This window comes from Schistocerca piceifrons, chromosome 11 (genome assembly GCF_021461385.2).
Source record: "Schistocerca piceifrons isolate TAMUIC-IGC-003096 chromosome 11, iqSchPice1.1, whole genome shotgun sequence".
NCBI classification, from domain to species: Eukaryota; Metazoa; Arthropoda; class Insecta; order Orthoptera; family Acrididae; genus Schistocerca; species Schistocerca piceifrons.
In genome coordinates this window covers 165119398-165136724 of record NC_060148.1, presented here as the reverse complement: position 1 = coordinate 165136724, position 17327 = coordinate 165119398, and the positions used below count along the sequence as shown (strand labels likewise).

The following is a 17327-nucleotide window of genomic DNA, read 5'->3' as shown; positions in this document are numbered from 1 at the left end:
TGCCGTCATCAACACCTCACCGAGTTCGAATGAGATCGTGTAATAGAGGTGCGAGAAGCTGGATGTCCTTTCTGCGATATTGAGGAGAGACTTGCGAGGAATGACCCCAGTGTACGTGACTGGTGGCAGCGGTGGCCACCGGAATGACCGGTCACAGCAAGACCGGGCTACCGACTGTCACGTGGCACTACCGAGAGGGCATTCGGCGTGTGGCTCTGGCGCACCGTGCCGCACCTGCAGCAGCAGTCTGAGCAGCAGCTGGCAACACACTGACAACGGCGACGGGCTGCAGCTCGGCTTACTTCGAGGACAGCTCCGAGCCAGACAACCTGCAGCGCGCATCCCACTGACCCCAAACCACCGCCCCGTCTGCGACCTCAGCTCACTGGAGGGCAGGGACGAGGCCTGTTGTGGTTTCTGAAGACAGCTGGTGCTGCCCCGGTGCCAGACACGGCCGTGTGTTTCAGGTCGAGGCCAGCTGAGGGCCTCCAGCCAGCCCGTGAGCGTGCGAGACGCACTGGACCCACATCCTGGAGTCGTATGACAACAGGACACTGCAGAACTGTACGTCAATCTGGTCACTCGACCTGTTGTGCTGGCATTCGTGACCAGCATGGCAACGGTGTTTTCCAACAGGATAACGCTCGCCCACATACCGCTGTTGTAACACACCGCGCTGTACAAAGCGTCAACAAAACGCACCTTACGGGACTTTTGCATGCGAGTTGGTGCTATTTTTGCGGTAGTGCCACCAGCTGAGAATTGTTATCGTCCCTTTTGTTGCCTAAAAATCGATGAATAACTCCTTCGGAGGTTTCCCAGGCTGCCTTCTCTTTCCCCTCCAAAACTCGACCAAGCGCAGGATCCTTTCCAAGCTGACGTATTTGTGCCCAAACAAAGAAACCTTCGCTAACTTTTCCATTGTATAATTCAGGAAATTTGCCTTATAAGTACTTAAAGGCCTGTCCTGCTTCGTTCATTGCTTTGGCAGAAATTTTCATGAACCGTACTCCTACATGTAGGTGTGGAAGAATAATATGCTTTGGGTCCACGAGGGTCTCAGCAGTGACAGTTTTGTCGCTCGGGTTAAGATTTCTCGCTGGCCTGAGTGCTTGAATGTGATGTGGTTTTCTGTCTCTACTGTCCCACATACAGCAGTGCTCAGTGCAGCCTTGTCGCATTCCTAAGAGAACGACGAAGACGTTTAGATCGCCACATGTCTTCCATTTGTGCCACCCCAGTGCCAACGATGGCCCACTCTCTGAGTTATGGCCTGACATGGCAGCACCAGCACTCTCGTGGTTGTCCCACACACCCTCACTGCAAATTTGTACGTCACTCTGTGGCGCTGCCATTCGTGAGCAGCATTCCACGGGGTGTTTTCCAGCAGGATAACGCTCGTTCAGGTACCTTTCTTGTAGCCCAAGATGCTCTACAGAAAATCGATATGTTCTCCTGGCCTGTTTGATCACTAGATCTGTGTCGCCTGACCACCAAGAGCTGTTGTGTAACGATTTGATTCACGGATCCAGTTATAAGGCTCCTTCCGTGTATAGTGATTTTACGACTATGACGTTTGGGGCCTGAAGGTGCCATCAATATAATGGCGACACTGGTAGCACGTAAGAAGTTCATAAAATAATTTTCTACAATACATATGGCTGTTGGTAAATTATTGATCAAGAAACACTTGCCAGCCATTGCCCGATTCTCCATGATGGATCAAGGAAGATTAGATCTGTTTTCTATCCAACACATATGGGGCATCATGGGACGACAAATCTGGGCATCATTCACAAACAGCATTAACCATCCCTGCAAGTAGTAACAGGGGTCCCAAGGCATTTTCTTAGTGCGGGTTGCATACATTCGGGGGCAAGCACACATTCAGGGACAACGATACATTCAGAGGCAAACCTATTGTTCTGTTTTGATTGACAGGTCCTTAACCTATTGTTCTGCTAAGTGGAATACAACACCCTGGGGGTTATCCGTGGTCCCGAGAACCCGTCAACCGTCCTCGTTCTCTTCACCGTCCTCCATCCCCTCTTCCTCCCCCTGCTCATCCCGATCGAACTGCCCTCTGCAATACAAGTACACTCCAGGCCTCAGCTATTTGAATAGTCCGCTCCCAGTCTATCAATTTGATTGACTAATTTATTAAATCGACCATCTAATTAACTGTTCCTTATCTGCGAAATTTGACAGTCCTTCCCCATCCCTACCCCACCTGGGAACTGGCGCGAAAAGGACTCACTTCTTTGGCCTAAATCAATTGCAGTATGTGGAATGTTGTTCAAACAGTTTCTGGTAGACAAGGCAATGTGTGGAATATTGTTTATTTAAACAATTTATCGGACAGAAGACGGTGTATAGAATATACTTTATTTATTTATTTAAAGAATTTGGCGGAAAATCGATTGCAGTGCATGGAATATTCTTTTAACAATTTCTGGTAGACAAAAGAACGTGTGAAATATTGTTGGTTTAAAAACTTAGTGCTCGGTATATAGTTTATTTATTTATTCAAAGGCATTTCTCGGGAAATTGACTGTAATGTATGAAATACTGTTTATTTAAACAATTCACGTGATACGGGATGATGTATGGAATATACTTTATTTTAAAAAATTTTCAACAAATCGATCGCAGTATGGAATATTTAAACAATTGCGGCGATTTTTTATTCCGATCGCGCATGGGAACGCCGAGTCGGCTTAGTTTATATTTGTTGCTACAGTCATGGATATTCAGACAGGTAATTTTTATTTTCCTCACTTTACCAAGCACACTGATGTTTGAGAACAGACAGGAAAATCAGAACAATTACGTATGTAAAAGCTAATGACATATTTAGAAACCAACAACAAACCGTAAAAAAGAAAAGAAAAAGGAAAACAGCAACAAAATGCGAAGCACTGACCTACAGACGAGAAAAATGGCTGGAATTTTTGGTGAATTTTCGATGTCTCGAGATGTTGTAGAGCCACAATGACTGGCGGGGGGGGGGGGGGGGGGGGAGGGTCAGCATCCTACCTGCCCTGGTCTGCTTTGACTTGTCTCTGAGCACTCGATCAAAGAAAACATCACGTGACCCTCACACGTCACGGAACTTTCCTGTAGGTACCTTGCTCTGGGCCCATCTGGTTGGAACCAGTCTGTAGACACCCCAATGCTCCTCAAAACCGACATCTTGTGACACTCTGACGTCATGAAACTTCCTGTGAATGGAGCATTCTGACCGGTTCTTACTTAATTCACCAACCAACTTGCTGCTGACCGCCACTTTCTGCAGACGGACATATTACGAGAGTATCAGTGGCAAATGAGTTTGTACAGATCGAAAAACATACAGCAGTCACACTGCACTGACAGACAAAACTGCAAAAGAGGACAACGTATCATGAAACACGGAAACTACTGCCAAAGACACTTAGTCAGTCACACTGCTCTGCTACTGTCGAGGGAAGTTTGAATTTTTCAGTGCGAAACCGATCTCCAGTCAGGATATACCAACACAAAAGATTGTACCGCCATACTATAGCGATGTAGTACACACATTTCGTATATTGTACGAGGGTGGTTTGAAAAGTTCTCGCAATCCCCACGAGAGGTCAGCGCCACCGCAACGAGTTGTTCACGTGATATTCATTGGAGTGTTGCCTGTAAACACGTGCCACGCCAGTGCTCTTGGAAGAGAGCTGTGGCGGTGACGTGGCCCTGTTGTCGTTCCCGCGTAGTGATTTGCGAAGACGGAGAAAATCGAGATTCCAGCAGTGATGAAGTACTTCGTAAAGATGGGTGCCGCGACTCTCGACGCTGGATCAAAAGCGCACGAGAACGTACATTTCGGAACAATATTTGGCCCGCTTTAGGAGAAACGAACAAGATTTTTAGCGACCACAGATGAAACTTGGGTGCACTACTAAACCCCAGAGACAGAACAGCGCTCAAAGCAATGGAAACATGCTGATTCTCCGCCACCAAAGAAAGCAAAGACAATTTATTCGGCGGGAAAGGTCATGGCATCAGTGTTATGGGATGCGAAGGGGATTCTGTTTGTAGATTATCTCCCCAATGGGCAAACAATTACTGGAGAATACTGTGCTAGCCTCCTGGACAAATTGCAACAAAAATACGTGAAAAAAGGCTAGGTTTAGCAAGGAAGAAAGTCATCTTCCATCAAGACAAAGCGCGCCCGCACACATGTGCCGTCGTCATGGCAAAAATTATGCCAACTAAGGTATGAATTGTCGCCACACCCGTCTTATTCAACTGATACGGCTCCGTCAGACTTCCATCTCTTCCGAAAACTGAAAATTTTTCTTGCTGGACGAAGATTCACTTGTTACGAAGAATTGATAGCTGGAGTTGGCAACTATTTCGCAGGCCTGCAGGAAACTCATTTTCGACGTGGGATCAAGGCACTGGAACATCGTTGGACCAAGTGCATTAATCTACAAGGAGACTACACTCAAAAATAAAAACGAAGTTTCAGTGATGTGAGTACTTTTTTTTTTCTATTCCGTTCCGAGAACAGATACCACTAGGACAGATAGATCCCAAAAGAACGCGCACCGTATCTAGTCCTGGCAGCAGTAGATACTCCCCGCGAGGTCATCCACCTCTGCCAGCGGTCGCGAGGCAACTGCCCACCGCAGACGCCGGCCTGACGCGCGATCACAGCGCCCTCCACGCACAGTGGTACGAAGGCTGGGCTGGTTCCCCTGGCACAAAGGCGTCCGCCAGCGGTACTGTGTCCTGTCTGGCCTGCTCGCTGCCCTTGGTTTCTGCAACGAATCGCTATCGTCTCCAGACTGTGCGCTTACAAGAACATTTACTTTCTGAGCACTGCCGATGAGAAATGCTTCGTCAGTCGTGAATTAATTTATTGATCTCGAAGCCGATATCAGCCGCTGTATCCGATTTATCCGAGTTTACACGAACGTAAATTTGTGACACTTTGCATGGGGGCTTAATTAAAAAAAGAGGATAAATGCAATAATTTTACTAGCTGTGTGACCGGTTACGAAGTCTCGTAACCGGTTGGCCCTGGCTAGTGTTAGTACGCAATCTGACTGCATAAAATAAAAATAAAGAATTACAAGAAATTTCCATTAACACAATGGATTAATTGAGTCCCCTGCACCTATAAAAGCTACGAAACAACGAAGCACAAGTGTAACTGTTCTGTGTGTGGTAGTGTGACTCAACGTACATGTATCTGGCTCGTTTCTTCCTCAATACGACAAGATATTTTAAACACCATTTAGAATGAACTAATTGAAAAACCAGAAATACTATAATTGCACATAGAAACGAGAATTACAAGTCTAACATATGAACACGAGCCAGATGCTTTGTTGACTGAACCTGTGACCAAGAGCCTTTGTCATTAAAGAAATTTGTAATACTTTTTTTTACCTCAATATATATTGACGAAAAATACATTGTGATAATTGCAACATCTTCCATCTATACATTACACCAACCGAACAGCACCTACTCTCTCGCCCAACAGAACAACAACTGCTCTCGACATCCTCTGAACTACTACTGCACCAGTGGAGGCGGCGCAATAATAATCTTTGGCGCAATCTCTGGCGCTATGACTTAGTGTAGCCACCTTTCAACTTTTCTCGTGAAATCGAGTAGCGCATGAAAATTTCCGGAATTTTATATATTCTCACAAGGTTTGCCAGAATATCATAACATTTGCGATAGGACCGTTGTTGTTTACAATGCATATAAATGATCTAGTAGAAAGCGCCGGGTGCTCTTTAAGGCTATTCGAAGATGATGCAATTGTCTGTACCAAAGTAGGAACGCCAGAAGATAGTAAGAGTTTCCAGAACGACCTGCAGAGAACTGATGAATGATGCAGGCTCTGGCAGTTGACCCTGAACGTAAATAAATGTGACGTATTGCGCATACACAGGAAAAGAAATCCACTACTGTACGCCTAAACTATTGATGACAAAGAGCTGGAGACACCGTCTGCCATAAAAATATATAGGCGTAACTATCGAGAGCAACCTTAAGTGGAATGACCACATAGAACAGATAGTGGGGAAAGCAGACACCAGACTCAGATTCAGCGGAAGAATCTTAAGGAAATGTAACTCGTCCACGAAAGAAGTGGCTTATGAGGCGCTTGTTAGCCCCATTCTGCGATCGCTACCATGTAGGACCGATAGAGGAGATAGAGAAGGTCCAACGAAGAGCGGCGCATTTCGTCACGAGACCGTTTCGCTGGCGAGAGAGCGTTACTGCGATGCTAAACAAACTACGCTGGCAGACGTTACAAGAGAGGCGTTGTGCGTCACGGAGAGACTTACTACTGAACTTCCGGGACAGCACGTTTCAGGAGGAAGCGGACAACATATTACTCCCCCCCCCCCCCCCCCCCCACACACACACATACATCTTCCTATTTACCACGAGGAGAAAATTCGAGAAATTAGAGCCAATACAGAGACTTACCGACAATCATTCTTCCCACACACTATTGGCGAGTGGAAAAAGGTTGGAGGGATCAGATACTGGTACCGAAAGTACCCTCCGCCACTCACCGTTAGGTGGCTTGCGGATGTAGATTTACAGTTTTTCTCCGTATCAACCATATAGCAGCACCCTACCGATCGCTTGAACAGTATAATTCTGAAGATAAAGAGTTGAAATTATAACTCTACACCCGATAGTTTAGGGAGATAATTATATGGGACGTGCTGCAAACCACTGAGTAACTATAAACTTATCTCGTCCGTTGTTGTTGTTGTTGTTGTTGTTGTGGTCTTCAGTCCTGAGACTGGTTTGATGCAGCTCTCCATGTTACTCTATCCTGTGCAAGCTTCTTCATCTCCCAGTACCTACTGCAGCCTACATCCTTCTGAATCTGCTTAGCATATTCATCTCTTGGTCTCCCTCTACGATTTTTACTCTCCACGCTGCCCTCCATTACTAAATTTGTGATCCGTTGATGCCTCAGAACATGTCCTACCAAACCATCCCTTCTTCTAATCAAGTTGTGCCACAAACTTCTCTTCTCCCCAATCCTATTCAATACTTCCTCATTAGTTATGTGATCTACCCATCTAATCTTAACCATTCTTCTGTAGCACCGCATTTCGAAAGCTTCTATTCTCTTCCTGTCCAAACTATTTATCGTGTACGTTTCACTTCCATGCATGGCCACACTCCATACAAATACTTTCAGAAATGATTTCCTGACACATCTATACTCGATGTTAACAAATTTCTCTTCTTCAGAAACGCTTTCCTTGCCATTGCCAGTCTACATTTTATATCCTCTCTACTTTGACCATCATCAGTTATTTTTCTCTCTAAATAGCAAAACTCCTTTACTACTTTAAGTGTCTCATTTCCTAATCTAATTCCTTCAGCATCACCCGACATAATTCGACTACATTCCATTATCCTCGTTTTGCTTTTGTTGATGTTCATCTTATATCCTCCTTTCAAGACACTGTCCATTCCGTTAAACTGCTCTTCCAAGTCATTTGCTGTCTCTGATAGAATTACAATATCATTGGGCAACCTCAAAGTTTTTATTTCTTCTCCATGGATTTTAGTACCTACTCCGAATTTTTCTTTTGTTTCCTTTACTGATTGCTAAATATACAGATTGAATAACATCTGGGAGAGGCTACAACCCCGTCTCATTCCCTTCCGAATCACTGCTTCCCTTTCATGCCCCTCGACTCTTATAACTGCCATCTGGTTTCTGTACAAATTGTAAATAGCCTTTTGACTCGCTGTATTTTACCCCTGCCACTTTCAGAATTTGAAAGAGAGTATTCCAGTCAACATTGTCAAAAGCTTTCTCTAAGTCTACAAACGCTAGAAACGTAGGTTTGCCTTTCCTTATTCTTTCTTCTAAGATAAGTCGTAAGGTCAGTATTGCCTCACGTGTTCCAACATTTCTACGGAATCCAAACTGATCTTCCCCGAGGTCGGCTTCTACCAGTTTTTCTATTCGTCTGTAAAGAATTCGCGTTAGTATTTTGCAGGCGTCACTTATTAAACTGATAGTTCGGTAATTTTCACATCTGTCAACACCTCCTTTCTTTGGGATTGGAATTATTATATTCTTCTTGAAACCTGAGGGTATTTCGCCTGTGTCGTACATCTTGCTCACCAGATGGTAGAGTTTTGTCAGGACTGGCTCTCCCAAGGCCGTGAGTAGTTCTAAAGGAACCAAGTAAAGGCGATATGAAATGGAACGATCACGTAGGGTGAGCCGTGAGTAAAGAGGCTGGAAGAGTTGTGTTCGTTAGTAGAACACTAGGGAAGTGTAGGCGGTCTACCGTAGAGACTTGTTACAAACCACTGGTGCGACCCATTCTAGAATACTGCACGAGTGTGTGGGACACCCACTACAATGTGAGTCAGCAAGAGAAGAGAATCGGACACGACACTACCAATCACTGTGGCAGGAGACGGCGCTAGGGCGCGACGTATGGGGAGCAGTGCTAACCTCTTGGAAGATGCCATACATACTGTAACTGTGGCTGCGTGGTACACCGGTCTGTGCAACAAAGTATGACTCAATAAATTATCTCCAGCATAGATAGCATGCATTTCTGCACATAAGTTCATTAGAGCTTTTTTGTTCTGTATCCTCTCATAGATCAATCCCTAGAGTCCTACATCTACATCTACATGATTACTCTGCAATTCACATTTAAGTGCTTGGCAGAGGGTTCATCGAACCACAATCATGCTATCTCCCTACCATTCCACTCCCGAACAGCGCGCGGGAAAAACGAACACCTAAACTTTTCTGTTCGAACTCTGATTTCTCTTATTTTATTTTGATGATCATTCCTATAGGTTGGGCTCAACAAAATATTTTCGCATTCGGAAGAGAAAGTTGGTAACTGAAATTTCGTAAATAGATCTCGCCGCGACGAAAAACGTCTTTGCTTTAATGACTTCCGCCCCACTCTTTCCCCTATTACGTGATAATACAAAACGAGCTGCCCTTTTTTGCGCCCTTTCGATGTCCTCCGTCAATCCCACCTGGTAAGGATCCCACACCGCGCAGCAATATTCTAATAGAGGACGAACGAGTGTAGTGTAAGCTGTCTCTTTAGTGGACTTGTTGCACCTACTAAGTGTCCTGCCAATGAAACGCAACCTGTGGCTCGCCTTCCCCACAATATTATCTATGTGGTCTTTCCAACTGCAGTTGTTCGTAATTTTAACACCCAGGTACTTAGTTGAATTGACAGCCTTGAGAATTGTACTATTTATCGAGTAATCGAATTCCGACGGATTTCATTTGGAACTCGTGTGGATCACCTCACACTTTTCGTTATTTAGCGTCAACTGCCACCTGCCACACCATACAGCAATCCTTTCTAAATCGCTTTGCAACTGATACTGCTCTTCGGATGACCTTACTAGACGGTAAATTACAGCATCATCTGCGAACTACCTAAGAGAACTGCTCAGATTGTCACCCAGGTCATTTATATACATCAGGAACAGCAGAGGTCCCATGACGCTTCCCTGGGGAACACCCGATATCACTTCAGTTTTACTCGATGATTTGCCGTCTATTACTACGAACTGCGACCTTCCTGACAGGAAATCACGAATCCAGTCGCACAACTGAGACGATACCCCATAGGCCCGCAGCTTAATTAGAAGTCGCTTGTGAGGAACGGTGTCAAAAGCTTTCCGGAAATCTAGAAATACGGAATCAACTTGAGATCCCCTGTCGATAGCGGCCATTACTTCGTGCGAATAAAGAGCTAGCTGTGTTGCACAAGAACGATGTTTTCTGAAACCATGCTGATTACTCATCAACAGATCTTTCCCTCCGAGGTGATTCATAATGTTTGAATTCAGTATATGCTCCAAAACCCTACTGCAAACCGACGTCAATGATATAGGTCTGTAGTTCGATGGATTACTCCTACTACCCTTCTTAAACACTGGTGCGACCTGCGCAATTTTCCAATCTGTAGGTACAGATCTATCGGTGAGCGAGCGGTTGTATATGATTGCTAAGTAGGGAGCTATTGTATCAGCATAATCTGAAAGGAACCTTATCTGTATACAATCTGGACCTGCCCGTATCAAGCGATTTGAGTTGCTTCGCAACCCCTGAAGGTATCTACTTGTAAGAAACTCATGCTAGCAGCTGTTCGTGTTTCAAATTATGGAATATTCCATTCGTCTGCCCTGGTGAAGGAATTTCGGAAAACTGCGTTCAATAACTCCGCTTTAGCGGCACAGTCGTCGGTAACAGTACCATCGGCACTGCGCAGCGAAGGTATTGACTGCGTCTTGCCGCTTGTGTACTTTACATACGACCAGAATTTCTTCAGATTTTCTAGCAAATTTCGAGACAATGTTTCGTTGTGGAACCTATTAAAGGCATCTCGCACCGTGCCAAATTTCGCGCGTCTGTAAATTTTAGCCAATCTTCGGGATTTCGCGTTCTTCTGAACTTTGCATGCTTTTTGCGTTGCCCCTGCAACATCGTTCGGACCTGTTTTGCGTACCGTGGGCGATCAGTTCCATCTCTTACAAATTTATGAGGTATGAATCTCTCTATTGCAGTTGCTACTATATCTTTGAATTTGAGCCACACCGTGCATCACTCACGCCCGGTCCTCACAGCATTACTTCTGCCATTACATCGTCTCCTACCTTCCAAACTTTACAGAAGCTCTTCTGCGAACCTTGCAGAACTAGCACCCCTGAAAGAAAGGATACTGCGGAGGCATGGCTTAGCCACAGCCTGGGGGATGTTTCCTGTTCTGTAAAGTTTGGAAGGTAGGAGACGAGACACTGGCAGAAGTAAATCTATGAGGACGGGGCGTGAGTCGTGGTTCGGTAGCTCAGATGGTAGAGCACTTGCCCGCGAAAGGCAAAGGTCCCGAGTTCGAGTCTCGGTCGGGCAAACAGTTTTAATCTGCCAGAAAGTTTCACTGTAAGTAATTGTCTATATACACTATGCAGTGTGTACATGCATGAGTAGATTAAGGAAAGGCAAACCTACGTTTCTAGCATTTGTAGACTTAGAGAAAGCTTTTGACGATGTTGACTGGAATACTCTCTTTCAAATTCTAAAGGTAGCAGGGGTAAAATACAGGGAGCGAAAGGCTATTTACAATTTGTACAGAAACCAGATGGCAGTTATAAGAGTCGAGAGGCATGCAAGGGAAGCAGTGGTTGGGAAGGGAGTGAGACAGGGTGGTAACCTCTCCCCGATGTTATTCAATCTGCATATTTAGCAATCAGTAAAGGAGACAAAAGAAAAATTCGGAGCAGGTATTAAAATCGATGGAGAAGAAATAAAAACTTTGATGTTTGCCGATGACATTGTAACTCTGTCAGAGAGAGCAAAGGACTTGGAAGAGCAGTTAACGGAATGGACAGTGTCTTGAAAGGAGGATATAAGATGAACATCAACAAAAGCAAAACGAGGATAATGGAATGTAGTCGATTTAAGCCGGGTGATGCCGAGGGAATTAGATTATGAAATGAGACACTTAAAGTAGTAAAGGAGTGTTGCTATTTGGGGAGCAAAATAACTGATGATGGTCGAAGTAGAGAGGATATAAAATGTAGACTGGCAATGGGAAGGAAAGCGTTTCTCAAGAAGAGAAATTTGTTAACATCGAGTATAGATTTAAGTGTCGGGAAGTATTTTCGGAAAGTATTTGTGTGGAGTATAGCCATGTATGGAAGTGAAACATGGACAATAAATAGTTTGGACAAGAGGAGAATAGAAGCTTTCGAAATGTGGTGCTACAGAAGAATGCTGAAGATTAGGTGGGTAGATCAGATAACTAATGAGGAGGTATTGAATAGAATTGGGGAGAAGAGAAGTTTGTGGCACAACTTGACTAGAAGAAGGGATCGGTTGGTAGGACATGTTCTGAGGCATCAAGGGATCACAAATTTAGCATTGGAGGGCAGCGTGGAGGGTAAACATCGTAGAGGGAGACCAAGAGATGAATACACTAAGCAGATTCAGAAGGATGTAGGTTGCAGTAGGTACTGGGAGATGAAGAAGCTTGCACAGGATAGAGTAGCATGGAGAGCTGCATCAAACCAGTCTCAGGAGTGAAGACCACAACAACAACAACAACGATTTTAAAACCGCCTTTTTATTCACCATTTCTTCCCACATTTTCAACCTTTTCTTTTCTTCTCGTTTTGTTTTTTATTAACCACTACACCATAATTGGACGCGTTGAGATATCGTGAATGAGCAGATCGTGAAACTGGGTCCCCTCGTCCGTGCCATCGACCAGGGATGACAACTGAGATGCGTCCATACGTTAGGAGTGGACTGAGCTGGAGCACCATCGTGTTGGCTCTGAATCACCAGTGGCACCTGTGGTGTCGACAGTAACGATGCGACATGGTTTCAAAGGTTGGCACTAGCGCGAGACACCGACGCCAGAGCCCTCTAGCTGGGGCCGTGCAGCTCCGCGGCCGCTTCAGCCCATTTCATCAGGTGCAGCCAGCCACGACGCTTCACTTCAGCTTCGCTCCTCATTCCAAGTTATCTACTCTTATTGCTTCAGTAAAGGGGATTTAACCCTTTATTTGCCAAATGGTGAAAATAGAAAAAAAATTTCAGTGCTTATATTTATTTATTATGCTTAAAGAAATACAGTTCAGTCAATTTTAGAAATTTTTGACAAAAATTATGAAATGTTGCTTACAAGCAACATTGCCAGCAGTAGACCACATTTATACATATTATAGAAAAAAAATGTTTGCCAATAACCTCAAGCAAAAGGTTTCCTGTGCGTGAATAATTTAATTTATAAACACATTTATGCATTCCTGCTGTGTAATAGAAGTGTTTCATTTTCCCTTCTAGTTCTTCTTGCAACGGAATTTTTGGAAACAGTTCCTCTTTGGAACGAAGCACAATACTAGATTGCATTTTGAACACATGACTGTAGAATATCCAGATGGACAATAACGACAACGACCTTTGGGGCCGTATTACAGGCCAGTGCTCCATATTGTCAAATCGGACATCCTGTGTAACAGGCGGAGCTGTTGGCTTCCTCCTCTTGTTTTGTGGTGGTGTTATGTCTATTGAGGGCCTTCCTACTTTCCTTTTCCCTGAAAACATCAAACCATTGGCAATATCTGCCCCGAATGACTTCAGTGAGGTCTTCTTGTCCAGAGATTCTCTTCCAAATACCAGCCAGGCATTTACAACACTCAGATCTAGCATAAATCCAAACAATCTCATGTAGCAACCGTGGTAGTTCGTTGCACAGAGTGTAAGTTGGTTTCCTGCACAATTTTGTCAATTTGTTCTGAATCAAAGAATCTTCTGAAATAACCCAGTGGTGTTTTGCCTTCATCAGAAAACACAGGAGAGAGACTTTCTGCCCTAGCAGTTATATCTTCCTTTACCCACGTGTAAGTGGCTGCTTTTGTAATTTTCTTTTTCACTTGACTGGAACTTGCACTAGATGGATTCACTGCAGAAGGTCCTTGCACATGTTCAGCTTCTGAGATTTCACTTCCCGGATCAGAATCAGTATCTGGTATGACTAGGCTATGGAACTGAGGTCACGCTCTGGACCATCATCACTACAGTCTGCCAAGACTTCGAATTCAGAGTCCTCAGATTCGCTTAGATCGGACAAAGCCGGGTTTTCTGGTTGAACTACTATTCCTCCCGCTTTTTTTAATTCCATAAAATATTCTGGAATCCATAGCTAAAAAGCCTCTGAAAATAAAAATGTCTACTCTGTCACGCCGTAAGCATGTGTAATATACTAATGGCACATGTCCCAACTACGGGCAATGTTGCTCACAGGCAACATAAAAAAAAAATGGTTCAAATGGCTCTGAGCACTATGGGACTCAACTGCTGAGATCATCAGTCCCCTAGAACTTAGAACTAATTAAACCTAACTAACCTAAGGACATCACAAACATCCATGCCCGAGGCAGGATTCGAACCTGCGACCGTAGCGGTCTTGCGGTTCCAGACTGCAGCGCCTTTAATCGCACGGCCACTTCGGCCGGCGGCAACATAAAAGTTTTATACTATTTACGTAATTCAAAGCAATATTAGGTTGAAATATTTCTGCTGTAAACTCACCCCTGGGTATTTCTTGAAGAAAATCTGCTAAGATTACTGCTCATTTATTGAAATCCACTCTTTCAGAACCAAAATAAGACACCCCTGTTGCTCGCACGAGGAGATCTCTGTAACACCACTACACAAACTGCCATCTCGTGTGGAAAACCTTGAACTATTACAACAACTGGCATTCGCAGTGTGTAAAGGAACGCTGCCTGGAGCCACTGGCAAGTGTTTGTTGTCCCATAAGGCCAACGTAAATTTGATGTTGCTTGAGAGCAACACTGCCAAATAAAGGGTTAAATTCAGACAGCAGTACCGATGTGTTTCACCTTTCCCTGATTCAACCCACGCGCCGCCTTCCAGGTGGGATACAAAAGCATTTCTTCCAGCAGGGGAGGCGGCGACGTGGTAGGAAGCCTGGTCCCAAAATACAGTCGCCGATTATCCTGGCCCACACATTCTAGCTGCACCGGTGCTGATCATTCGCTATCACCATTCCGCGGCGGTTCCGCGTAATATCCCACAGATGACTGTTGTTCAAAGTTGCGGGTACCACTCCACGTAAAGGTGGCCTAATCTGTGAATAACATGGGTGTCGCAAATCCCGGAGTCGTGGTTGCGTACTGAAGAAGCCAGTGACAAAACTGCTCCTGATGTGGAAAGTCTGTCGCTACTAAGCCCTGCGCACGCTGTAAGTGATAAGGGTAGTAACAACTGTCATGTACGGCAACTCCCTGGTATTGAGATGGCTGTCGTTTTCCACAGTGTTAATGACATTTTCCTCCAAATTTTGGGTACGTCCTACATGATTTCCTGCACCCTGAAACGACCCTGTCTCAGACAAACGGCGAACCACTGTTACAATCATTGAATACTGTTGTTGTTGTTGTTGTCGGCAGGAATAGGTCTTCTGGTACAACCTTGCTGCCCGGCGCCTGTTCCCACTTGTCTTTTCGTAAGGAAACACCGTGTCGGCAAGCTCTCGATTCGAATAGGGATCCATTGTGTGCAATGGTGGTATCACACCCTCTGCAAGGTGAGTCAGCAAGAGAAGAGAATCGGACACAACTTTAACAAACACTGTGGCAGGAAAGGGTGCGACGCTCTAGGAGGAAACTGTGCATTCTGTAACTGTGGCTGCGTGGTACAGCGCGTATTAGATCGCAGTCTGTGTAACACAGTATGACTGAATAAATTATCTCCAGCATAGATAGCATGCATTTCTGGACATAAGTTAATTAGAGCTTTTTTGCTCTGTATCCCTAGAGTTTGTACACGGTGGAGAAAATCACCGTGCATATTTTCATCATATACATACATACATACATACATACATACTATGTTGTGACCAACGAGCCTGAGGTTGTTGTACATGATATCAAGGGATCAAAATCTTTAAAAGTAGCTCTTTTTAGTAAGAATTTGGTATTCTTTCAGTATATATATATATATATATATATATATATATGTGTGTGTGTGTGTGTGTGTGTGTGTGTGTGTGTGTCTTTCTACAAATTTCGTTAGAATCAAGAGAGGATTCCATAAAGATATGATAAACTCTATAGAAGGTAATTATCATATAAAATCTTTGGGAAACAACTACAACAATATGAGGCCCCTACAGTAATACTGAAAGATGAAGATGGAAGAATGATACACAGTAACAAGGAAAATAGGAAAATGCAGAAATCATGGCAAAAGCGTTTAACAAAGTTCTGAATTGCGAGGAACCCAAAGAACCCTTACAAATCAACATAAATATCCCAATAAAAACCAAAACTAACAAAGTAGACCCTCCAACTTTTCAAGAAGTAGAAAAAATTCTTAAAGAACAAAAAAATTATAAGCCATGTGGAGAAGATCAGCTTTTTGTTGAAATGTGGAAATATGCAAGTGACACAGTCAAGACCTCCTTACACATGGCTCTAACAAAAATTTGGGTAACAGAACGATTCCCCGAACATTGGACCACAGCTATCATCCACCCACTACACAAAAAGGGAGATAAGAGCAACCCAGACAACTACAGAGGAATCTCTCTCCTAGATTGCACATATAAAATTCTATCCAAGATCCAATATGAAAGAATCAAGGAGCAATTAGAACAGGAGTTAGGGGAATATCAGGGAGGTTTCAGACCATGGAGAAGCTGTGCAGAGCAGATAATTAGTTTAAAATTGGTTATGGCATACTACAAGAAACAGAACAAACCTCTGGCAATTACATTTGTAGATTTTAAGAAGGCATATGACTGTCTCCACAGACCTTCAGTACTAAAAATTTTAAGAAATCTAGGACTCCATCCAAAACTAATTAAAATAATACAACTCATTCTAACCAACACCAAATCAAAAGTGAAACTTAGAGGAGAAATTTCGGAACCATTCCTCATAAAAACAGGCTTAAGACAAGGTGACTGCCTATCACTATTACTGTTCAACTGTGCACTGGAATACATAATGAGAGAATGGTACAACGACAATCCAAAGATGATAAGAAATGGAAGTGCAGAAGATGATATTAGCTTAAACTGCTTGGGATTCGCTGATGATTTTGCTCTCCTAGCCAACACCGTTCAAGAAGCCAGGCAACAAGTGAAATCACTACAAGAAATAGCAGAGAAAGTAGGCCTTAGAATATCATTTGAAAAAACGGAGATTATGCTAACTAATCCACTACTTGCAAACAAAATTTCAATAGGAGAACAGGAAATCAAAATTGTTGATAAATTTAAATATTTAGGCGAAATAATAACATACAATCCAAATGAGAAGCCATCATGGCAGAATAGAATAAAAAAACTGAACTACGCAAATTACATTACCAAAACTACATACAACAAAAAAAGCCTATCTATAGATGCAAAATTAAAACACTATAGAACAGTTACACAATCAGAAATAACGTATGCAGCGGAAACTATCTTCAAAACAACTAATACAGCAGAAATTGACAAAATACCAAAAACAGAAAGAAGAATAAGTAGGACATGTATAAATAAACAGTATAAAATAAATGGACGTTGGAGAATAGCATCAAATGAAACGGTATATAAGAAAATAGAACCAGTCATGAGCACGATCAGGAAGAAACGCATCTCATTCTTTGGACATCTGATGAGAACTCCAGAACACAGAATTAGTAAAAAAAAATAATACAAAAATTGTGGAATAGCGAGAACGACATTAAATGGATCACAGAAATTAAGGAAGATATAAAA

The 17327-nt window shown here is 43.5% G+C and overlaps 1 protein-coding gene across 1 annotated transcript in view; it reads left to right on the top strand.

The window, feature by feature from the left end:
- Positions 1 to 17327, top strand: part of LOC124719906 (protein ALP1-like) — a 183112-nt gene that overhangs the window by 21791 nt on the left and 143994 nt on the right. The window lies entirely within an intron of this gene.